At 43.2% G+C, this 25,350-nt stretch overlaps 1 long non-coding RNA gene across 2 annotated transcripts in view; it reads left to right on the top strand.

The window, feature by feature from the left end:
- Positions 1-24,807, top strand: part of LOC129035121 (uncharacterized) — a 36,625-nt gene extending 11,818 nt beyond the window's left edge. Inside the window, exons 6-8 of one of the 2 annotated variants that reach the window (XR_010126200.1) lie at positions 9,458-9,541; positions 21,488-21,672; positions 21,931-24,807. This is a non-coding gene — a long non-coding RNA (uncharacterized LOC129035121). Of the gene's footprint in view, positions 1-9,457; positions 9,542-10,901; positions 11,466-21,487; positions 21,673-21,930 lie in introns of those variants that run through there. The other variant, XR_010126201.1, reaches the window with a different exon arrangement.
- The last annotated feature ends 543 nt before the right edge of the window (positions 24,808-25,350 follow it).

Here is a 25,350-nt window from a genome sequence, read left to right as displayed (position 1 = left end):
TGGAGTGCAGCGGCACGATCTTAGCTCACTGCAACCTCTACCTCCTGGGTTCAAGTGATTCTCCTGCCTCAGCCTCCCGAGTAGCTGGGATTACAGGTGTACGCCACCACGCCCAGCTAATTTCTGTATTTTTAGTAGGGACGGGGTTTCACCATGTTGGTCAGGCTGGTCTCGAACTCCTGACCCCGTGATCTGCCCTCCTCGGCCTCCCAAAGCACTGGGATTACAGGCATGAGCCACCGCGCCCAGCCAGTTGTCTGCACTTTTGTGTCCCCCACAAGTCTGAAAGTTCCTCAGAATCAGGGGCTGCATCTTGTTCAGATGTGTGCTCCTGGGGCCTGGTTTTTTGACCTAAAGATGCACTTTAAGAGAAGTTCCTAGGCCGGGCGCAGTGGCTCATGCCTGTAATCCCAGCACTTTGAGAGGCCGAGGTGGGCGGATCACCAGAGGCCGGGAGTTTGAGATCAGCCTGGCTAACACGGTGAAACCCAGTCTCTACTAAATACACAAAATTAGCTGGGCGTGGTGTTGCATGCCTGTAATCCCAGCTACTCGGGAGGCTGAGGCAGGAGAATCGCTTGAACCCAGGAGTTGGAGGTTGCAGTGAGCTGGGATTGAGCCACTGCACTCCAGCCTGGTGACAGAGTGAGACTCAGACTCCAACAACAACAACAAAAAAAGTTCCTAAATGTAGCTGACACTGTTACTCATTGTTTTCTTGCAGAAAAGCCCACTGGTGTTTGTTTATTAACAAACCAGGTCATTGTTCAGCTGGGTTTCATTGGGTGCCTTCTGTGTGCTTTCTCTTGCCCCTGGGGTGTTCAGCTGAGAAAGAAGTATGGATGATAAGCAAAGAAAAATGGAAACCCACACATTATAGATTCATATGTGTCTGAGGTCACAAAATGGTGACTTAAGGGAAAAATCTGCTTCTAGACATGCTTTCTTTGGCTCAAACACTAATTTTTAAAAATGTAAACCAACAATTTAAAATCCTGAAATTTGGATTTTGCTTTCTCTTGAAAATGTGCAGAGCTGGTCACACCAAGTCACGCCCTCCATGGAGACAACGGAACAGTGCAGCACAGCTGCAGCCACTTCAGGCATGCCCCCGCTTGCTTACCATGGGGGTGGCCCCGTCCCTCCTCATCCTCTCCCAAACACCAAGGCAGATAGGAAGCGCCATTATCATCACATTTGTTATGCTTGCACTTAGGTAGCATTTATTGCATACCAGGCACTAGTCTGAGCACTTTGGTTAACTACCATCCATCCGTCTATCTGTCTGTCTATCTGTCTATGTATGTATCTATCTGTCTGTCTATCTGTCTATCTATCCATCCATCCATCCACCTAGCTACCTACCTGTCTATCTATCTTAAAGGTAAGGAAGGCTGGGTGTGGTAGCTCACACCTTAATCCCAGCACTTTGGAAGGCCAGGAGGGTGGATTGTTTGAGTTCAGGAGTTCCAGCAGCCTGGCCAACATGGCAAAACTGTGTCTTTACAAAAACCACAAAAAATTAGCCAGGTGTGGTGGTACATGCCTGTAATCCCAGTTACTTGAGAGGCTGAAGTGGGAGGATCACTTGAGCCTAGGAGATCAAGGCTGCAGTGAGCTGTGAGGAGGCCACTGCACACCAGCCTGGCCAACAGAGCAAGAACTTGTTTCAAAGAAAAAATAAATAGGCTGGGTGCGGTGACTCATGCCTGTAATCCCAGCACTTTGGGAGGCCAAGCTGGATGGATCACCTGAGGTCAGGAGTTTGAGACCAGCCTGACCAACATGGTGAAACCCCATGTCTACTAAAAATAGAAAAATTAGCCGGGCATGATGGCACGTGCCTGTGGTTCCAGCTACTTGGGAGGCTGAGGTAGGAGAATTGCTTCAATTCTCAGGAGGTGGAGGTTGCAGTGAGCCAAGATTGCGCCACTGCACTCCAGCCTGGGTGATAGAGTAAGACTCTGTCTCAATAAATAAATAAATAAAAATAAAGGTAAGGAAAGTGAGGCACAGTTAGTGTGTGGTGGTCCAGGATTCAAACCCTGGCTAACTAGTTCTCCAAGTTCTTGCTCTTAATCACTCAGCTATATCAAATCTCAGTACTCCTGTTGTGGGGAAGATATGAGGCATCAAGCCTAATAGAAATGTAATCTTGTACCTGAGTCTCTTTTCCAGGACACCATGTTCTGTTTAATTAGAGAGGGAGTCATAAACGAAGTGATTTTGTAGAATTTTTTTTTTTTTTTTTTTGAGATGGAGTCTTGCTCTGTCACCCAGGGTGGAGTCCAGTGGCATGATCTCGGCTCACTGCAACCTCCACCTCCTGGGTTCGAGCGATTCTCCTGCCTTAGCCTCCTGAGTAGCTGGGACTATAGGTGCCCGCCACTGCAACTGGCTAATTTTTATATTTTTAAGTAGAGACGGGGTTTCACCATGTTGGCCAGGCTGGTCTCAAACTTCTGACCTCAGGTGATCCACCTGACTTGGCCTCTCAAAGTGTTAGGTGTTTACAGTCATGAGTCACTGCGCCTGGCCTGATTTTGTAGAATTGTAAAGATAGAGTCCAGGCCTGTTAAACACACCATGCAGAAACCTCTTTGGAGATCCAGGGGTAGCACACATTGAGAGAAAGCAAGGTTAACTTCCCCGAAGACGGGTGCAAACAGAAGATAAACAGGAGGGGAGGTGCTGCAGCGGAGACCCATGACTTGTAGCTTGGATCAGATACCTGAGGAAAGTAGACTGACCTGTGTGCGTTAAGGAGGGCAGCAATAAGGCTGAAGTCCTGTTTGACCAAGGTGATGTGGGCTGAATCGGCATCCTTACAGGAGGCCTGCTGAACTTCATTCATTGCTTTCGCAATATAAGAAAGTCGATTTTGTAACACAGGTGTCCCTATAATACTGGCCTGACTGTTTACTTCTGCTTCAGTCCCTGAGCATATGAGCAAATACTTCAGGCACTATAACGAGCAGAAACTTGAGACAGAGCTTATCTTGTAATGCTGAGTCTTGCATCATATCCAGGGTGTGGTGTTACTTTAGAAGGCAAGTTAAATAATTACGTGTTTTCAGATTGAGCAAACAGTGCATGTGCTCTGAGAAGGCTAAGGATTCATACTTTGAGAGCCCAGTAAATTAACTTATTCAGTGGGATGGTAGGCTCAGTACCTGGGTATGTCAAATGGTCTCAATATATTACATATAAAAACATACACACACATACATATACATACATACACGTGTGTGTATATAGATATGTATGTGTATGTATAGATATATACATATGCATGTGTATGTATAGATATATACATATGCTTATGTTAAATATTTATGTATCACCTTGTATATAATCATACTTACTTACAAAACAGCCCGGAAAAGCTTGGAGATGTTAAGTGAGTCAATTAAAGCTAATTCGGGCAAGCCTCAGTCATTGACCCACCCAATGTGTACTGTCTTTATGACGTGATATATTTAGTACAGTACTTTGTGTTTTTGATGTTCCTTAACAACATAATAAAGTAAAAAAATTAACGTTGAAAAAATTAGGGTCACCCTAAACTGCCTTCTTTAGAAAATACAAATGTGACATTCTTTCATTAGTTACATTATTCTCTTATTCTATTATTATTAATTCGTTACATTCTTTTAAATAGCTACATTTTTTATTCTCTTATTCTTTCTTTCTCTTGGACAGAGAGATTGGAACTGTGTCTAACTCTGTCATGTGGTAACTATTGTCATGTAGTAAATGTTCATAAGCATCAGTAGTGATGATCTGCAGCCCCACCCTTGCCTGGTCTCTGTTGCCTTGGTTTATTGCTCTTAGATAATTTCTTCCTTTTTCTATTTTTGCATTTTCAAGAACAATGCAAGGCATGATAGTTATCTGATTCAGGACTTTTAAGACACACTTGAAATATGACAATTGCTTGTTATTCTAGCTCGATAACAAATCTAAGGGCAAGCTATTGAGCACTGATTTGTCCTTTTCTTCCTCATTCTAGCTACTATGGAACTAAAGTGGAGGGCTTTGAAATTTCCTGCTTAATTGGGCTGCATGTCATTGCTGTCCTTAGAAGTTGCTCCGGGATGCAGGTGCTGGTTTCTTGGATCTCCTTCGCTGGAATTTTGCATGTCTTGTTTTGTTGTTGTACCAGCTTTGTGGATCAGCCAACATCCTTGGCTTGCCCTGTGGGGAGTGGGGTGGGACACATCTTGGATTGCTCTATTCCAGGAATGTCCAACCTTTTGGCTTCCCTGGGCCACATTGGAAGAAGAATTGTCTTGGGCTACACATAAAATACACTATCACTAAAATAGCTGATGAGCTAAAAAAAAAAAAATCGCAAAAATATCTCATAATGTTTTAAGAAAGTTGATGAAGTTGTATTGGGCCACATTCAAAGCTGTCCTGGGCCACATGCAGGCTGAGGGCTGTGGGTTGAACAAACTTGCTCTATTCCCTTTGCAGTAGATACCATCTGAGTATGGGTCTCCTTTGCTTGGGTCATTCACGTGTTCTGGACTTTTTATGCTCCTTTTGGAAGGTCCTCAAAGGTCTGCATAAAGACTTTTGGTGCACTTAAAGCTATGCTAGCAGAAGCGTGAAATCACCTCCCAAAGGAAGTGGGTCCTGCCTCTTCAGAACCAGAAAAGGGAAGGCCATAACTGGAGCAGTAACCTACCGCAGCCGAGTCTCAGATTCCTCATCTGTAAAGTGTGAGAGTCAGGCAAAATTGCCTCCAAGATCCTTTTCTGCTCGAATATTCATTGAGCCAAAGAAGGTTAAGAACACATATAAATTGAGAATTCTGTAATTTTAAGATTCATCTGGAAAAATGGCACCCTGGCACTAGCCATCAGGACTAAGATGGAGAGTTTGCAGTCTAATGAAATTAAGGTTGAACCCAGTTCTGCCAGTTCCTTGCTCCATAACCCCTAGAAAATTACTTCTGTCTGAGCCTTGGGATTCTCTGTCTCTTTTTTATTTATTTATTTATTTTTGAGACAGAGTCTCGCTTTGTTGCCCAGGCTGGAGTGCAGTGGTGCGATCTGGGCTCACTGCAACCTCTGCCTCCTGGGTTGAAGTGACTCTCACGTTTCAGCCTCCCCAGTAGCTGAGATTTCAGGCACGTGCCACCATGCCCGGCTACTTTTTTGTATTTTTAGTAGAGATGGGTTTTTGCCATGTTGGCCAGGCTGGTATTGAAGTCCTGACCTCAAGTGGTCCGTCCTCTTCGGCCTCCCAGAGTGCTGGGATTATAGTTATGAGACACGGCACTTGGCTGGGATTCTCTCTTTAAAATGGAAATACTGCTGTCTACAGAGCAGCACTGTTGTAAAGATTTAGTACACGTTCATAGTACATTTGAGGTGCCACAAGCCTAGCTGGCACATAGAGCAGTCATTCTGAAAATGGCAAAAGTTACTAGGATGGCAGTAATCTTATGATTACTTGTGACTACATGGTTTTTGGACTAGCTAAGGGTTTGAAATAGATTTGATCTAAGGAAGATGACATATGCAGAATTCTTTGAAGTTAAAGAAAGGCTGAGAATGACTTTGAGGCTACAGCAGCTACTGAAATAAATGATGCAAAGGATGTGATTTTAAAAATTCAGATGAGGGTCTGAGCGTGGTGGTTCATGCCTATAATCCTAGCACTTTGGGAGGCCAAGGTGGCTGGATCACCTGAGGTCAGGAGTTCGAGATCAGCCTGGCCAACATGGTGAAACCCCATCTCTGTAAAAATACAAAAATTAGTCAGGCATGATGGCAGGTGCCTGTAATCCCAGCTACTTGGGAGACTGAGGCAGGAGAATCACTTGAACCTGGGAGGCAGAGGTTGCAGTGAGCCAAGATTGTGCCATTGCGATCCAACGTGGGTGACAGAGCGAGACTCTGTCTCAAAAAAAAAAAAAAAAAAAAAAATTCAGATGAGGGGCTCTGATGGGCAAGATAATTTATTCATTTATTACCCATGTATACACTTGTAACAGTGTCAATATTTTGATGAGAAAATCTCATTATCAGTTTCGTGCCTTGTCCATGATTTATCTCCTGGACACAGTCATTTTTTGTATTCAGTGATGGTGATAGGCCAGGCATGGTGGCTCATGCCTGTAATCCCAGCACTTTAGGAGGCTGAGATGGGTGGACCGCTAGAGCCCGGGAGTTGGAGACCAAGTTGGGCAACATAGCGAGACCCCTGTCTCAAAAAAAAAAAAAAATTAGCTGATGTGCATGCACATGTATCCTCTCAGCTCCTCAGGAGGCAGAGGCAAGAGGATCACTTGAGCCTAGAAGTTTGAAGCTGCAATGAGCTATGATTGTGCCACTGCACTCCAGCCTGGGTGACAGTGAGACTCTGTTTTTTTTGTTTTTTGTTTTTGAAAAAAGATGTATATTGATGACATATTGTCTCAGTCCATTTTGCATTGCTACTCAATATCTGAGGCTGGGTAATGTGTGTGTATATATATATATATATAGAGAGAGAGAGAGAGAGACAGAGACAGAGAGAGAAAGAGAGAGGTTTATTTGGCTCGTGGTTCTGTAGGCTGTATCAGAAGCGTGGCACCTGTATCTGCTCTCATGAGGGCTTTAGGAAGCTTCCACTCATGGAAGAAGGTGAAGAGGAGCTGGAGTGCGCAGATCACATGGCAAGAGGAGGAGCAAGAGAGAGAGAAGGGAGTTGCCAGACTGTTTTTTAACAATCAGATCTGGAGGGAACTAATAGAGGGAGAAGTCATTCATTACCAAGAGAAAGGCACCAAGCCAAGATTCATGTTTGGGCCCCATGACCCAAACACCTCCCACCAGGCCCCACTTCCAAACACTGGGGATCAGATTTCAACATGAGATTTGAAGGGAACAAATGTCCAAACGATATCACATATGGTTACTTTTGTTATCCATGTAGAGATGAATGTATCTGAAAAGACCAACCCAAGATAAGCAGTTCTTTTTTCCAATACCCGAATATGAAGTTTGGCTTTATTTTGCAGCTACTATCAATGTTTATTACACCCGTCAAGTTTATTGTTTCTGCAAACATCTGGACTCCTGCCTTAGTTTAGATCTTCTTTACCTGGGCTCTCTCCTAGGAGATGTTTCATGTCCTCAAAATTCTTTGCAGAATTGCTTGTATATGAGCATATTTGTATTTTGGAAGAATGTCGGCCAGAGAAAAGGGATCAGACTCAAAACAACAACAACAACAACACACAAAAAAGCCAAGAATTGCTGCTGAGAGTGTCCCAGACTAGAGAAGAATAAAAATGATGTCACAAGATGGAAAGATGGCATAACACAGGCACAGAGAGGTCCCTAAGTACCTATCTACTTCTGCAGCTTTCATACAACTTCCACATATTCTGCTCCCTCTAACACACAATGTAATGGTTAAGTCTCTTTGGCAAGGTTTTCATGGTTTCAGATAGCTCTTTATGACATAACCCAGGGTCTGGTTGAATGGTCTGGAGGATCACTGGTGAGTGGATGTGGAGAATTTGCGTGTTTCCCTTTGTCCCTAGAAAGGGCACTTTTGCTGTTTTACAGGAAGCCTAAAGTGTCAGAGAATAAGGTTTCTAGGGAAATAAATGAAAATTGATTGGCCGGGCGCAGTGGTCACGTCTGTAATCCCAGCACTTTGGCAGGCCAAGATGGGTGGATCACAAGGTCAAGAGATCGAGACCATCCTGGCCAACATGGTGAAACTCCGTCTCTCCTAAAAAACACAAAAATTAGCCAGGCATGGTGGCATGTGCCTGTAGTCCCAGCTACTCAGGAGGCTGAGGCAGGATAATTGCTTGAACCTGGGAGGCAGAGGTTGCAGTGAGCTGAGATTGCTCCACTGCACTCCAGCCTGATAACAAAGAGAGACTCCATCTCGAAAAAGAAAAAAGGAAGAAAATTGATTTTGACACCAACAACCTAAAAGTGTAAAGTAAAAGTGGGAGGAAGAGATTTAAAAAAAAAAAAGAAGGAAAAGTTCTTGTTTTCCAGGTTTCATTTGCAAAGAGAATAAGTCGTTTGTGTCTGGCTTTGCCTAAAGGCCAGCAGGGGCCCCAGGGACACACCCTAAGGTGGTTTTGGCTCCATTCACTCTCTTCCTGCTCCTTTTTCCTCCTCCTCCTCCTCCTCTCTCTCTCATGCACACACACACAAAAACACACACACACATACACACTCATCTTTAAAAGGCACAACCAGGGCTGGGTGCAATAGCTCATGCCTGTAATCCCAGCACTTTGGGAGACCAAGACAGGTGGATCACTTGAGGTCAGGAGTTCAAGAGCAGCCTGATCAACATGGTGGAACCCCGTCTCTACTAAAAATACAAAAATTACACACACCTGAAGTCCCAGCAACTTGGGAGGCTGAGGCAGGAGAATCGCTTGAACCCAAAAGTGGAGGTTGCAGTGAGCTGAGATTGTGCCACTGCACTCCAGCCTGGGTGACAGAGTGAGATGCTGTCTCAAATAAAAAAAAAATAATAATAAAAGGCACAACCTTTATTATATCCCTAGTGTCAGGATGTGGAACATCTTAAGGATGTTGACTGCCATAAATCTAGACTGGGAAAGGAAGTGGAATTTAGATGAACCTGATTTGAAAATACAAAACTTCTCTCTTTTTTTTTTTTTTTTGAGACGGAGGTTCACTCTTGTTGCCCAGACTGGAGTGCAATGGCGTGATCTTGGCTCACTGCAACCTCCACCTCCCGGATTCAAGCGATTCTCCTGCCTCAGCCTCCCAACTAGCTGGGATTACAGGCATGTGCCACCACGCCCAGCTAGTTTTATATTTTTAGTAGAGATGAGGTTTCTCCATGTTGGTCAGGCTGGTCTCGAACTCCCGACCTCAGGTGATCTGCCTGCCTTGGCCTCCCAAAGTGTTGAGATTACAGGCATGAGCCACCACGCCTAGTCAAAACTTCTCTTTTAAAAAGAGAAAAAGATAAATAAATAAATAGAATTTGCTGAGCCTCTGTTGAATCCAAAGCTACTATTAGTCTATGAGGCAGTCAAAAACACAAAGTTCATTCATTCAAAAAATTATTCTGTAATGCATGTTGGACATGGAGGTCTGGAAGTTTACCTTCTGATCTGGGAGACAGACCTCACATACATGAAACAACTAAGGAGTAATCCGGTACAATCAGAGAAGGGGAAGTCAGAAGAATACATCAGATCATCAACAGACAAATATCCAATGTCCATGCATAGGAGGAATGGCTAGATGAAAGTGGTGGTTTCAAATGGTGGAATATTATTCAGCATTCAGAAGTAATCAAGTAAATCTATGTGTAGTTACATGGATAGGTCTCAAAAATTATTTAGTGACTAAAGCAACTTTTAGGATACGTACACTATTATACAAAATATGTTTTATAAACCCACACATAATATTATTTTTAATATGTGTGTGTGTGTTTCCTTTTAAAGCTCTGGAAGAAAACACATTGAATTCATGATCATGGTTAACCTTTGGAGAGAGAGAGGAGACCAGGATGAAGGAGCCAGTCAAAGGTATCCTTAGTTTGACATGTTTTGTGTTGGTTTTGTATTTGATGTTTTACTCTGGTGACTGGGAGTCTGAAAGCCCAGTTTTCTTCTGCAGAAAGCAGTTGAGGATTTTGTAAATATCCTGCCTTCTTCTAATAGACCACATGACTTCCTGGTAGTCAGAAGTCCAGAGAGCTGGGTCTTTCCATTTTTTGAGGTTTCCAGCATAGTAAAAAATGAAAGCCAAAAGAATATTACAGCCAGCACAGGCACAGTATATTTTTAATGTTTATATTTAGCTGTTAAAGTTGTGTGATGAATCCCTCCCCTTGACTCTTGTTGGCATGTCTCTATGAGACCATCCAAAGACTACATTTTAAACCTTGAGCCAATGGTCTGCCCGCTCACTCCTCCAAGTGGCCCTGCTGCTGGCCCCAAGGAATCAGAAAAAGGCCTTGTATAAAACAAGCTGGCTGACTGGTGATGGGAGGGTGGTAGAGGCATGTCCTAGTGCCTTCAGCTCTTTCCCCAGGGTGTAAATTCTCTCCTAGGCCTGACAGTTGGATCTAGAGCTTCTCTCCTGCAAAATGGGTTTATTTCAGAACTATGTGCTGTTCTACAACAATGAATGGAAAAAATTTTTACCTTCCTAACCATCCTCCCCGCCCTCAATTCAGGGCATTTAAGGTCAAACAGGCTTTTAATACACACACTGCCCACTCCACCCAACTCTCCCTCCCACCATGCCCAAGGAGAGAATTTGGGCCAAATGTATCACTACAGTTTAACAGACCTGTAAAATGTCCAACCATTTTATTTTTGGAGTAGGAAATGTTCATCCTGAGAAAAAGTTGCAAAGAGACATAAATATTAAAAATATGCATCTATTTCACTTTATAGAAGGGAAATGGATCTTGTTTTAAAGTCTTTATGTCTGTACTTGGCGACATTTTTGCATAAATATCTAGAGAATTAATAGCTTCAGCAAATTATGAACACACTTTTGAGATGTTTTAAAGAAGTCTGTCCCTCCAGTCTACCTCTTTTTAATATTAAGAGTTTTATATAAAGTGTTCTCATTATGAAAGCACTAACTTGTCATTTGAAAGAATAGATTCATCTCAACAAATACACTCCAAAGTGAACCAAATGCTAATGCACATTTTATTGGATGAAAAGACAAACAACATAATTATACTTGAATTTCAGGGAATCAAAAGTAGTACAACAGCGTGTGCACCAGACTCCAGGGCAGGGTTCGTAAGTTAGCCATATACATGCTCATTTTTCCAAGCTGGGGAAGTTTGCTAAAATGAGCTGAGGGCTACTTCACCAGACTGACAAAAAGGAAAATGTCTATCAGTTTTTCTTTTGTTCTCTCTAGATCCTGTTCAAGTGTACACTAAGCCAGCAGGTTCACCAGAAAGCTATTGAGCGTTTGCTGGAACACATTATGCAGGGTGAATTTCTTCTGGAATGTTGCCAAGGATTTTTTATGCTTCTGTGGCAGGCATTTCTCGAACATTGTCATTTAGCCAAGCAAAGAAGATTTTCTTAAAGGATAGAAAATGTTAAAAAATTTTTGTTTGTTTAAAGATAGGTTAAATGGCAATATGATCTCAGGATAAGACAGAGAAAATCACTTATTCCTCTAAGTGATCTGATTAGGTTAATGATCTTTTGCCTTTAAACAGATTCATCATTATTCCTAAAGTATTGCTATATTAATACTGTCTTCTAGAAAGTATCCCTCAGTGCCTGCTTTTCTTTGATATCATTAGCTGTTTTTCGAAACTGAATTTGCTCTTCAGAGATTTCTCATATGTTTGAGTATAAGGAACTACTGGTAATAGCCAAGAAAATTTGGAGGTGCAGAGAACATGCTGAAATAGAATTTTTCACTTTCAATTCTAGAACTATGCCATAAAAAAATAAAAAAGGAAAATGTAAAAATGTCTTTATATTAGAGCAGATATTTTAAAAGTATTGCAAATTCAGTGATAAATTCTAAGGTTAAAATTGGACACATAAAAAATACAATATATAAATATCTCCCCAGAAATTATTATCTAATGCATAGTAAAAGCTGACTACAAACCATGTCATTTTAACAAGGGTTTAAATAGTACCAAGATTCTCATCATATGCTCTGGAATACCCAGTGATGTACAAAGGTTCTCTCTAAACATGGGGAGGAAAAATTCCAAATATAAGGATTTGAATCTTGTCTTTGCCATTCACTAGCTGTGTGATCTTGGGTAAGTTACCTGGCTTCTCTGAGCTTCAGTGTCATCTGTAAAACAGGAATAATAATACCTAGCTCAGAGGCGGGCGTGGTGGCTCACGCCTGTAATCCCAGCACTTTGGGAGGCCGAGGTGGGTAGATCACTACTAGGTCAGGAGTTTGAGACCAGCCTGGCCAAGATGGTGAAATCCCGTCTCTCCTTAAAAAAAAAAAAATAGGCATGGTGGCAGGCGCCTGTAATCCCAGCTACTCAGGAGGCTGAGGCAGGAGAATCGCTTGAACCTGGGAGGCGGAGGTTGCAGTGAGCTGAGATCTCACCACTGCACTCCAGCCTGGGCAATAGAGTGAGACTCCACCTCAAATAAATAAATAAATAAATAAATAAATGTAAATAAATAAATAAATAAAAAATAATACCTAGCTCATGGGGCTGCTGTGGGTGTTTGTAAAGTATCTCAGTGGTGCCTACATACTGTAAAGGCTTATGAATATATTCGTTCCTTTCTCAACTTCCTCGATTCATTCCACCACTACAAGTCAATCTAGAGATTAAAATAGGCAAAACTGTGATCTACGTTAGGATGGGGTTGTTTGAGTGGTGGTTTATTTCTGACTGCTTCATTTTATACTTGTATTTTAAATATACAAGTTTTTGTAAACATTCTTAAAACAGATCTGTTTTTATTTTGAAGAAGATCGGACTGATTCTGATATAATGTTTGGAGAACTAAATTATACACAGAATTTTGTCTCTGGAGAGTTAACTCTATCATGAAAATGCACTCAGTGAAAAGCAAACATCATGCCACCTTTCCATACATGGTATTATGTGTATTTGAATGGATGCATATGGAAAAACATGGCAATTCTTCTTTTATGCCTAAATCCTATGGAATTTGCCACCTCCTGTATTTAAGTTCGGGCTGTGATGGTAAACTTGGTTCCCTTCAACTGAGTGTTGTTACGTCTTTGGCACATTCCCACAGCCGAACCTCCCATCTGTAACCTGCACCTGCAGTTCACAGGATTCAGCTGGGAGAGCTCTGTACTTCCGGGCCACTCAGGTACTTGTTAGTGCAGACTGTAAGTTTCTACCCCACAGTTTCTCCACCAGTTTAGATACTGCAAACATTTGGGTTTTGCAGTTTCTGCAATTTTTGTTTGGGTTCTTTAAAAACAGCTCTTCCCCCACCCCTGGCACACCACCATCTCTCCAAGGCACTCATTGTGAGATGGGAAGCCTGGCGCCTGTCGTTTGTATTCCAGATTGAAACTAGCAGAATTGAGATTTTCCTCCCTTTTTAGTGCCATGACAAACAAAAGAGGATATGACATGTATTTATTGTTTGGTAAAATGCAGAAGTATCAATTCCAGGAGACGTTGCATTTCCCTCATCTTTGCCTTGAGTTGTTTATGTGAACTATGGCCCGGTTTGTAGGAGACAGGGAGAAAGTATGAATTTGGTGGGAATGACGGGGGTTGGGGGGGGTGGGGGAGTCGGGAGGAGGAGGTGGTGTGGGAAAACAACTCTCTCTTTTGCCATGAGGATCCAATTCCTGGAAAGAGCACGGTTAATGGCAAATAAAATTTCCTGGTCTTTGGGGCCAAGATTTGTGTTGTGTGAGTGTGCTTTATAAGCCTGTCACTGTTAGATGCAGGCTTATGCTTTTACGGCTGTCATTAGCCTTAGCTTTTGTGGTTCTTCCGCCTGTACAGTATGCTCTTCCAAGGCAACTGTGGCTCATTGAGAGACCAGGCTAAAGCAGAATAGAGCAGATAAACAAATTCATAGGAGTCAATAATTTATTTTTTTAATTTTTATTTTTTTTTGAGATGGGGCCTTGTTCTGTTGCGGAGGTGGGAGTACAGTGGCACGAGCACGGCTCAGTGCAGCCTTGACCTCTGGGCTCAAGCAATCCTTACACCTCAGGACCCCACACTCAGCCCCCCGAGTAGTTGGGACTACAGGTGCGCATCACCACACCTAGCTAAGTTTTAAAATTTTTTGTAGAATCTGCATCTCCCTATGTTGCCCAGGCTGGTCTCAAACTCCTGAGTTCAAGTGATCCTCTGGCCTCAGCTTCCCAAAGTTCTGGGATTACAGGCATGAGCCACTGCACCCAGCCGCAATTTAATTTCTTTAAAAAACCATTTCAAAAGAGAATGTCAGAAAAACATGTGGCCAAAACAGCACCCACCCTTAAACAGATTGTTGATTGAGGGATGGAGCTGGAGGCAGATATAATACGTCAGTAGGGGTTCTTAAATATTCTAAAATAATTATTAGAAAGATAGTACTGAGGATGGATGGGTCAATCTGATGCTTCTTGATCACACTGAGGCTTGAGTTAAGGTCTAGGGAGTTTTCAGCACGGGCATCAGAATTTCTTTTCGATCCCTCTTCTCCTTTGCAATGGTTTGAGATATGTCTTCTTCGTGATGCTTGTGTGAGAGTAAAGGCGGACTCCAAACAAACAAATGCAGATAGCCCGGAGTGGAAAGGGCTGTAGAAGGGGTGTGTACCTGCCACACTCAGGGCAGCCAATCCAAAAAGGCTTCATTGAGGAGGTGTTTTGCAAATAACTAGATAAACAGGAAGTGAGGAGGAAGTGGTGGTGACCAGATCCTGTGGAACTAGTTTTGGCAAAGGGAAAAAGCATATGAAAACTAATAATAATAAGAGTGCCTAGCACTTCTTGAGAGTTTATTACAGGCAGCTGCTCTGCTAACTATTTTACATGGATGATCTCATTAAATTCTCACAACAAAAAAACTTTGGGTCCAATTTCATCTCCATTTTAATCCAGAGAAAATCAAGGCAGAGCAAGGCTATGCTACTTACCCTCAGTTGCACAGCTAGTAAGTGGTAGAACCAGGATTTGAATCTCAGAGTCCAGTCTCTTAACCTGTTTTTACAGAAAGGATCTGCTCTGTTTGGGCCCTATTAAGGAGCTTGGTAAACTTAGAGCCTAGCCTGCTTCCTAGGTGGGAGATTGTTGGATTTTTACCTGGGAAGTGATATATTTCCTAATCACAAGCCTGATCAGAATTTTGCAACTGGGGTTTTTGGAGTGGGTGGCCAATGAGGGATGGGAGGGTGTAAGTGAAACTTTAGTGATTTAAAAAATTGTTTTGCTTATCTCTGTATGGGAGTAAAATTTTTCCTAAAATTTCCTGAATTTTTCTTCTAGGCATATGTGTATATGTGAAAGGTAACTTGTAGGTGGCCTGGGAAATTAGTTGTGTGTGTGGGAGGGCATGCTTGGGGGCGGGGGCACAGTTAGAAGTTAGAAGGCAAGAGATATTGATGATGTTGATGATGACAGTGAATAATTAAGCACTTATGTACAGTGGAACTTATGTGCTACTCTGTTCTTATTTAATCCTCTCAATGGCCTGAAGAGATGGATAATCATACTCTCAACTTTCAAATGAAGAGACTAAGGTTCTCAGAGGTGAAATAGCTTGTCCAAGGTCACACTGCTGGTAAGAGGCAGAGCCAGGTTATGGGTCTGTATGATTTCAGAATCTTTTTTTTTTTTTTTTTTTTTTTTTGAGATGCAGTCTTGCTCTGTTGCCCAGGCTGGAGTGTAGTGGTGCGATCTTGACTCACTGCAACCTCTGCCTCCTAGGTTCAAGAGATTCTCCTGCTGCAGCCTCCCGAGTAGCTAGGATTACAGATGCGAGCCACCACACCTGGCCAATTTTTGTATTTTTAGTAGAGATGGAGTCTTACCATGTTGGCTGGGCCAGTCTCAAACTCCTGACCTCAAGTGATCCACCCGCCTCAGACTCCCTACATAGCTAGGATTACAGGTGTGAGCCACTGAGCCTGGCCTTATTTCAGAATCTTAACCCTTAAACTCTGACCGCATGCCCTAGTGAGGGAGGCAGGCATACCCAGAGAGGTCTTAAGATGCCTGAGGTGCCAAGAGAGCATGGAGATGCCTGGGAAAAAGTATTATATACAACTGGAAACTTGAAAATTGACATATGATAATGGACTTTAGGAAATGAATGTGTAGAGGAAGAAGTCAGGTGATGCAGGTGTCCTGGGGACCACTCCACGGAAGGAGAGGACACTGGGAGTAGAAGACCTTTGAAAATCATGATAGGCATGAAGATCCCAGCCCAGGTCCAACCACTTATTCGCTCTCACCTGGCATCTCAATCTCTGCATCTGTAAAAATGAAGAAAATAATCCACCTCCATGGATGACTTCATGAGATTTTTTGTAGTCATCAGTGAGGTACTATACATAGACGTGCTGTAAGGACGAAAAGTTCTTCACAATAGGATGCATAGGAAAGCAAGCAGGGAGCAGTGGAGGAGGCTGAACCCAGCACATGGGCTGAGAATGCCGGGAGGGAACAGGGTTGGGGGCTGAATCCTAACGGGGGAAGCTACTGAGCTGCTCCTGTAGGTTGGGCCTGGATGGAAATCCTGGAAGCAATAACTCCAAGAAAGATTCAAAAGTGGGACAAGAAGAGCAAGAACCAGGAACGGAAAAACTCCAAGGAACATGAGTGAAGAGGTAGGTGCTGCAGAGGAGCCCTGGCCGGGGTCTCTAAGTCAGGGATTCCTGCCCCAGCTCTGACCTGAACAGGTTCTTTGACCTTGAACACATGGCTTCCACTTTCTGGGCTTTGGTCTTCTCCTCTGTGAAAATGATAAAGTTGGCCTAGATGAACCCCACAGCACCAATTAGGAATGGCAAATACTGCTATATCTTAGCCCAGGTCCAGGGCTGTGTGGAAGTGATATGGGAGGGGTACAGGGATGGGTAGAGAGAGGCAGCGTCCCTGACAAGGGCTCCACCCTTGGGCCTGAGCCCATGGACCTAGGTGAGGACAGGCACTCCTGTTTCCTCGCCCAAATGTTGCATTTTCCAAGACCACCCTGGCCCGTCATGCCCCCAATCCTGTGCCTATAAAAACCCCAAGACCTTAGCGGGCACATACACTAACTGCTGGACATCAAGAGGAACACACCGGCAGAAGCACACACAAGTGGTTGGACATCAACATGAACACACTGGCAGAAGAACACATAGACGCTGACAGACCATCAACAGCAGAATGACGCGGAGGGTGGTCAGAGGAGAGCCTGGCTGCTGAGCGGCCTGACTCCAGGGGAAGACCACCTTCCCACTCCATCCCCCTTCTGACTCCCCATCTATCTGCTGAGAGCCACCTCCACCATTCAATAAAACCTTGCACTCATTGTCTAAGCCCACACATGATTCGATTTTTCTGGTGCACTAGGGCAAGAACCCGGGATACAGAAAGCCCTCTGTCCTTGTGATAAGGCAGAGGGTCTAACTGAGGTGATGAACACAAACTGCCGGCAGATGGCAAAGCTGAAAGAGTGCACTGTAACACACGCCCACTGGGGCTTCAGGAGCTGTAAAGACTCAACCCTAGATGCTGCTGTGGGGTTGGAACCCATGCTCCCCATGACCTGCCCATCTGCCTGCTCCCACTAGGGGTCTGAGCAGCAGGCACGGAAGAAGTGAGCCACACCCCCATCGCACACCCTTTGAGGAGGACAAGGGAACTTTTCCTGTTTCAGAAAGTTGTGTTGAGAAGAATGGCAAGGCTAACAGGGCAGGTGTCCGGGCGGAGGGGCGGAACTGGCTGTTGGCATGTGGTGGGGGAGATGCTTCATTCGGGTCTTACATTTGTTCCCTCTGACCCCAGCCTCAAAAAAACAGGACACTTACAGTTCAGGAAACTGCCAAGGGTCCGAGCAGAGGCCTTGCTTGGCCGTGGTGTGATCCTGCAACTCCAGGGCAGACCTAGACTCATGGGAAAGTCCCTGCTTTGTGATGAGGCTGAAAGAGGATGAGTGGGGAGTGGCCGGAATAAGAAAGGTGACTCCCAGGGTCTGGGCCAAGGAAGGGTTTTGGAAAGGAAAGGGGACTTACAACAGGGCATGCTTGGGAGGAATTAAGGCTTTCAACCCTCGCCAAGGCGAATAACGTGAGACAAGACCTGTAAGTTACTTTAGCTATATATAGTGTGTAACCTGAAAATGCCTCCCCTTGCAGCACTTGCGCTGTTGAACTTAACAGTGAGTCCCTCCGTGGAGGGTGGAGTGGGGGAAGAGGTTCTGCTGGGGACAGACAAAGGTAGGGAAGCACTCACTGGCTTTGAAGAATTTCCTCCCTTTTTATGCCTAGGGTGTAACCAGAGACCAGTGTCAACAAGGAATCTGGCTTGGAACGCTTTTGTCTGCAGCCCTCTTTGGAGCGTGACTTGCTCTTTCAGAGGTCAATGAATTGTAAATTGTGTAATTTCAGGATCTGCCTATGCAGGGTCAGGAGACTTTTGAGGGGGTTGGTGGGAGAGGCATGGGTGGTGTCACTTAGACACCTAGGAAACTCTTGACCTGGTCTATCTTTAAGACCAGGTCAGCCACATGAAATCCTTACATTGACAGGAGGGCAGAAAATATATGTGGTTTTGGGTGTTAACATCTGAATTTGCTGTAGCAAGCGGATCTCTGGCAAGTCTCTGAAGTAAAGTAATATCCTAAGTTGAGAGAGGGCAAAAGCAAATCAGTCAGTTACTTGGTATGCTTAATCACACTTTTCTGGTTGTAACTGTGTGTTGTGGCCTATGGAAGACCACACTCTGTGCTCTGGGGAAGGATACTAAGCTGGGAGGTCCTAAAGGTTGGGGCTAGGTCTTGATCATTTTTGATCTGCATTTCCTCTCCCCTACCTTCGGCTTAGCAAAGGATTTGACATTCATGCATGCACTCAGCAAAAATTGACTGGGTATTTATCTTCTTCCAGCCACTGTGTTAAGTCCTGGGGCCATAGACACGTACAGAACAAATCAGCTCTTGCTGTCTCCAGAACTTAATCTACTGGGCTATGGGGAGGCAAACAATGAAATTAACATATGATATGTCAGATGGCAAGACGTGCTACCAGAAAAATAAAATAAAAATGAAGAGGATACAAGAGATAGGGGTGGTATCTCTGGGGAAGGGCAATTGGAGCCGAAGTGAGGGAGCGAGCCTGCTGCCAGCTGAAGGAAGCTGTCCAAAGCAGAGGGGATGTTCCGGAAAGGGTGGAGGGAAAGTGGCAGAAGGTGAGGTCAGAGGGGAATCAGAGGCAGAGGCCGTGTAGACCTTGTAGGCCTCATGGGTCACTCTGAGGACTTGAATTTTTCTCTTTATGAGATGGGAAGCCTGTGGAGGGTTTTCAGAAGCAAGACAGGATTATTCTGGCTGCTGTTTTAAACAAATTGAAGAGGGCAAGGGTGGAAGTATGGAAACAGGATACAATAATCTAAGCAAGAGATGATGGTGCCTTAGACTAAGGGTTTACCAGATTCTAAATATTTTGAAGGAAGAGCTGGCAAGATTTTCTGATGGATGGAATTGGAAGGAAAGAAGTAAAGATGAGTCAACATCTTCAATCTGAGCAGCCGGAGGGATGAAGCTGTCCTTTACTAAGATGGAGAAAGCTGGTGGAGGAACAGGTTGGGAGGTAGGGGATTCAAAATTTGGTTTTGGAATTGTTAAGCCTGAGATGCCTCACAGAGTGGAGATGTCTAATGGGCTGTTGGATACAGGAATCTAGAGTTCAGGAGGGAAGATGGGGCCATAGATATAAACTTGGAAGCGGGCAGTCCATGAAAAATTAAAGCTATGGATGGGACAAGGTCACCTCAGAAGAGAGTACAGGTAGAAAGAAAAAGCAAAAAAGAAATCAGTGACTGGCCTTGGGTCCTCTAACATTTAGTGGTTTGTGGTATTAGAGGAAACCAGCCAAGGGGATGAGGATAACCAGTGAGACAGGAAGAGGACTGAGAGAGAATGATGTTTTGGGGAACATGGGAAGAAGCTGTTGCAATGAGGGAGTGTCCAATTAGGTCAGATGCTGCTGACAGATCAAGTAGGAAGAAGACTTAAAATTGGTCACTGCATTTACAACATGGAAGACATTGGTGAGTTTGTAATACCGGTATTAGTGGAATTGTGAGGATGAAAGATGAAGTAGTTTCAAAACAGAATGGAAAAAGAATAGGTGGAGATAGTGAATATGGAAATTCTTTTAAGGAATTTTATATAAAGGGAAGAAATAAATGGAGGCATTTGCTGGCAGAAGAAGTGCCCAGTCTCTAAAATGGCTCAATAGCAATGCCAGGAGCTGGTTTTCAAACAGTGGGTTGTTCTATTTTGAAGCAGGTAGCTAAGAAGAACTCTAGGAGCCTTGCCTGTGACTCTATGATGGGGCTTGCCAAACAGTCTACACGGCATCCCTATCTGTCACAAATCCCTCTAGCGCCATTGGATCAGCAGATCGTATGAGCTAAGGGCATCTTGTGTGGCAGCTTGGATCTGCTCCAGAGCTCTCTGTTCTGGGCTCCACACAAAACTGACAGCCTCTTAAGTCACTCAACACAATGGTAGAAGAAGTATTCCCCAATACAGCTTATAGTTCTCCAAAATCCAAAGAGGCTCACTAAGTACTGTATCTCTTTCTCAGCCCTAGTAAGTACAGGGTGTAATAACTTGTTTTATTTTTATTTATTTATTTATTTTGAGATGGAATCTCACTCTGTTGCCCAGGCTGGAGTGCAGTGGTGCGATCTCAGCTCACTGCAACCTCTGCCTCCCGGGTTCAAGTGATTCTTCTGCCTCAGGCTCCTGAGTAGCTGGGACTATAGGCACGCGCCAACATGCCTGGCTAATTTTTTTTTTTTTTTTTTTGTATTTTTAGTAGACATGGGGTTTCACCATGCTGGCCAGGCTGGTCTCGAACTCCTAACCTCATGATCCGCCTGCCTCGGCCTCCCAAAGTGCTGGGATTACAGGCGTGAGCCACTGCGCCTGGCTAATAACTTGTTCTTTATCTTACAGGGCATGTCCCAACATGCCTTAGACCATTGAACCCCTAAACACTTCACTAGTATGGGAGACATTGCAGGATCCTTTCACAAGAGGGTGCAGCCTGTGGGGTCTGAGAACTGGCTCGGATCTGGAAACTGTGGGTCCATCAACCTTCTTGACAGCTCTTGATTTTTTAAATTGTTATACAAGTCATGCAGTACCCTCATTGGCTGCTTGTCTATCTCACTCATAGGAACACCATGCTCTGTTAGCCATCATCAAAAACTCTGTGGATTGAAGCACTCTGGCCTTGCTGGCTGTTATGGTTTATATTCATCTTGACTCTGATGGTTAAGAGCAGACACCTGGTCTTTGTTATTTTGAAATCCTAGCATCTTCATTGACACTAGGGAGCCCAGTTAAATGGCAGAATCACCTATTCTTACCCTGGCCTACGGTGGACAATCATTACTAAGCTTCCCAAATTTGTTGTCAGCCCTACACCGATAGATGTTCTTGCCCCTCACTGATATATTTGAAGGGAATGTCCCTGAACCCTCCCAGGAAGTCCAGGTGTCACATAATAAGTTTGTTCCAACAATCCTATCTCCCTGAGCATTCTGACCCCTTCCTCAATTTTCTGCCAAGGCACTGCAGCCTCTTCCTGTAACTTACTGTAAGGCATTATCATGTCCAAGCCTCAAGGAACCATTCAGAAACAATGCTACCTCCAAGACAGTTCCTGAGTCAGTAGTTCCCTCGCTCTCCTGTTTATCATCCTTCCAAACAGTCCCCACTGTGTCCCCCTAGTTCATGCTGATACCAAGCCAAGCCCTGCAACTCTTTCTGAACATAAGGTGTTTTCTTCTGCATCCAGGTCTGTATTTCTCTACCTGGACTACCCTGAGAGCTAACCCCAGTTATTGGTCTGGAAGCAACGAATGAAGGCCGGGGCAGAGCTTGAGGAGGGCATCATCATTTCGTCACAGTCACCATCAAGAATGTAGTTGCAGGCTGGGCGCTGTGGCTCACGCCTGTAATCCCTGCACTTTGGGAACCGAGGTGGGTGGATCACTGGAGCCCAGGAGCTCAAGAGCAGCCTGGGCAACGTGGTGAAAGCCCGTTTCTACAAAAAAATGCAAAAATTAGCAGAGTGTGTTGGTGCATGTCTGTGGTCTCAGCTACTCGGGAGGCTGAGATGGGACGATTGCTTGGGCCTGGGAGGTCAAGGCTGCAGTGAGCTGTGATCACGCCACTGCACTCCAGCCTGGGTGACACAGCAAGACCCTGTCTGAGAAAAAAAAATCTTGTTCCACCTAGATCTGAAGAAGAAAACAGAAGCAACATTCAAATTAACATCAGTCAACTGATGGAATATTTTAGATGAAGTAAGAGAAGCCAAGGCATGTACCCTCAGGCTCTGGGCTTCTCCCTGCAAGGTAGGGAAGAAATTTGGAGAAGGCAAAGTGGGAGCAAGTCAAATGGAAGAGACATTATGGGTCAGGTGGGTGAGAACTGTGGGAGGGAGGTTCAGGGTGCTCCATTTGGCAGGTTTTTCATAGTGCCTGTGCAGTCCAGGGCTCTGATTTCTGTAAGCAGAATGATGTCATTCATTCTTTTATTCATCTATTTGTTAAGTCAACATTTATTGAGAGTCTCTTATGCTACTCACTGTGCTAGGCGGTAGGGCTCAAAGATGAATAAAACGCTGTTTCCTTGTTTTTCAGAAATTCATAGTGTAGTGGGAGGCGGACAGAAATGCCATTGACTATTGATTACCTGACACTGACAGGTGCTGAAATAGAGGAATATACGGGAGGCCATGGGAGGCCAGATGAAGTGAAAAACCCACTCTTACTGGTGTGTGTGCACACACAGGAGGAGTTACGCAATGCCGTGTCTGGTTTCCTGTCCTCGCACATTTCCATTGCTCATTTCTAGAGCCACTTGACCATAATGGCTGGTCAGGGATAATGTAAAGAATCTTTGTTTGGCAGCTGTGACGACTGCTCAGTCAACCTTCCCTTCTGTCCTCAGCACATATACCTAGTTTCTTACTCTGCTTTTGTGACTCATCTCCTCTTGTACCCTAGACATCTTTTCTATTTTTATACCTCTTGCACCCTCAAAGATCCCTTGAATCTCTCTTGCCTAAACCTCTTTTAGGCAAATCCTACCTCCTTTTCTTTATACCTGCTTTGAGAGAAGGGGAAAATGTCTTAATATATGCACTAATTAGGCCCCTTGATGGTCTAATTTCAGCCTCACATTGTTTCGTTTTGTAAATGAGCCCCAGGGAAGTTAAGCAATTTGTCCAAATTCACACAACTAGAAAAGAAAAAAGCAGGACATTGAATGGAGACCCAATATTCAGAGTACCTGATTTTAGACCCAGTATTCAAAGCACCGACTGCTATGGTCTGAATGTGTTCCCTCCAGATTCATGTGTTGAAATCCTAATCCCGAAGTTGATACTATTAGGAGGTGGGACCTTTTCAGATGCGATTGGGTCATGAGTGTGCAGCCCCCATGATTGGGATTAGTGCCCTGTCAAATAGGAGAGACTGCAGAGAGCTAGCTAGCTCCTTTTCGCCATGTGAGGGCACAGTGAGACAGCCCTGTCTATGAGGAAGTGGCCCTCACCAGACACTGCTGGCACCTTGAGCTTGGACTTCTCAGCCTCTAGAACTGTCAGAAATAAATAAATTTCTGTTGTTTACAAGTGACGGAGTCTAAGATATTTTGTTAATAGTAACCTGAAGGGACTAAGACATTTTCCGAAACCTTAAAGGCTCTCAGATGATCACCTCTAAAACACTCAGTCACAACATTTTTCTATTCAAAGTCTCCAGGGAGAAAAGAGAAAGCACTACAAAGACTGCCTTGTAGTATTATAATCCCTTCACTTTTTCTATCAAATGTCCTGTCCCCCCTGTGCACCTAGAGACTCACAAGGCACTTACATCTCTGCCTCGTGAGCCTAGAGGTACATGAGGGGCAGGACCTTTGATAGAAAAAGTACGTGTGTGCGCACACACAGACATATATATATATACACACACACGTATATTTCTGCTTAGTAGATATCACCAAACAATTTTCCAAAGTGATTGCACCAGTTTACATTTCCACCAGCAGCATAGGCAGTAATTATCCTCTTCAACATTTGGTATTGTCAGTCTTTTGAATTTTAGCCATTCTAGTGAGTTTGTAATAAAATATCATTGAGGCATTAATTACATTTACCTGATTATTAATGAGAATGAGCACCTACTTAAATAAGTATAATAAGTATAATATTTTCCATAGGTTTTTTGAAGACATTGTCTCTCAGATTAGAGATGGTCGATTATTCTGTTCAAAATGTTTTCTAACTTCCCATTGTGATTTCCTCTCTGAATCTATAGGTTTAGTTAGAAGTATGTTTTGAAACTTCCAAACATGTGGCTACTTTGTGAATATAGTTTTGTTATTGATTTCTAGCTCAATTCCCCTGTGGTAAGGTAACATACTCTGTGATTTCAGTTCTTGAAATTTGTTGAGACTTGCTTAATGGCCCAGCATTTTGTAATTTTGGTGTATGAACTAAGTGTGTATTCTGCAGATGTTGGGTGCAGTATTCTACAAAGACCGATTAAGTCAAGTTTACAAATGTATACTCCTATAAATGTAAACTGATTTTTGTCTTATTATTCTATTAGATCTCAGAGAGAGTAATAAAATTTGAATCTATGCTATTAGTTACATGTAAATTTAGAATTGTTATATCTTCTTGACAAATCTAATTTTCATCATCATGAGGTCACTTTCTTTGTCTTTAGGAATGCTTTTAACCTTAGTGCCTAGTTTGACATTATTGTTAAATCTTTGAGAATTCTGATATTTTAGTCTTGTGTTTTGTAAGTAACATATCAAATTCAGTGTTATTCAAGATAACAACCTTTGTCTTTTAATCACTGAATTTAAATATTTATATGTTATGTAATTTCTGATATTTTGGGGTTTAAATCAACCATTTTGCTCAGCTTTTCAATTTGTACTGCTTGTTCTATGTTCCATTTTTTTCATTTCTTGCCTTCATTTGCATTGATTGAAAATTTTTAAAAGTTATTTGAATCCTGTAAATTCTTGTGGTGATTACACCAAATATTGCAATATGTATATCTGACATAAAAATAAAATATCATTTAGTTATTTTTTCTCTTTTGGGGAATGTATGTACTGTAAAACACTATCACTCTGTCTCTCCTGACTGATTTAATGCTTTTTCAGTGTATTATAATTTTCTATATAATTCTCCACAAGATTTTACTTTTGGTTTTATATAGTCAATATTCATTTGTAGTTATCATGCCTTTCTGCATTTCTGACTTTCTACCTGAAACCTTTTCCTTTTGCCTGAAGACAGATTTATATATATGTAGATAAATAAATTCATTCAAGTCTATTGGGGATAAACTCTCCCAGTTTTGGTTTGTCTGAACATGTCTCTTTTTACTTTCATTCTTGACATATATTTATATCTTGAGAGCAGAATTCAGGGTTGGCAGTAATTTTTTTTCAGCACTTTGGGGCTATTGTTCCATTGTCTTTTGGCTCAGAATGTTGCTGTTGAGGAATAAGCTGTTTGTCTGATTATTGTTCCATTGATGGCAATCTTTTTCTGTGGTTGTGTTGAAGATATTTTCTTTGTTCATTTTTTTGTTTTTAGCAGTTTTACTATAAAGTGCACGTAGGTTT

Source organism: Pongo pygmaeus, chromosome 3 (genome assembly GCF_028885625.2).
Source record: "Pongo pygmaeus isolate AG05252 chromosome 3, NHGRI_mPonPyg2-v2.0_pri, whole genome shotgun sequence".
NCBI classification, from domain to species: domain Eukaryota; kingdom Metazoa; phylum Chordata; class Mammalia; order Primates; family Hominidae; genus Pongo; species Pongo pygmaeus.
This window is presented reverse-complemented; position numbering and strand designations above follow the sequence as displayed.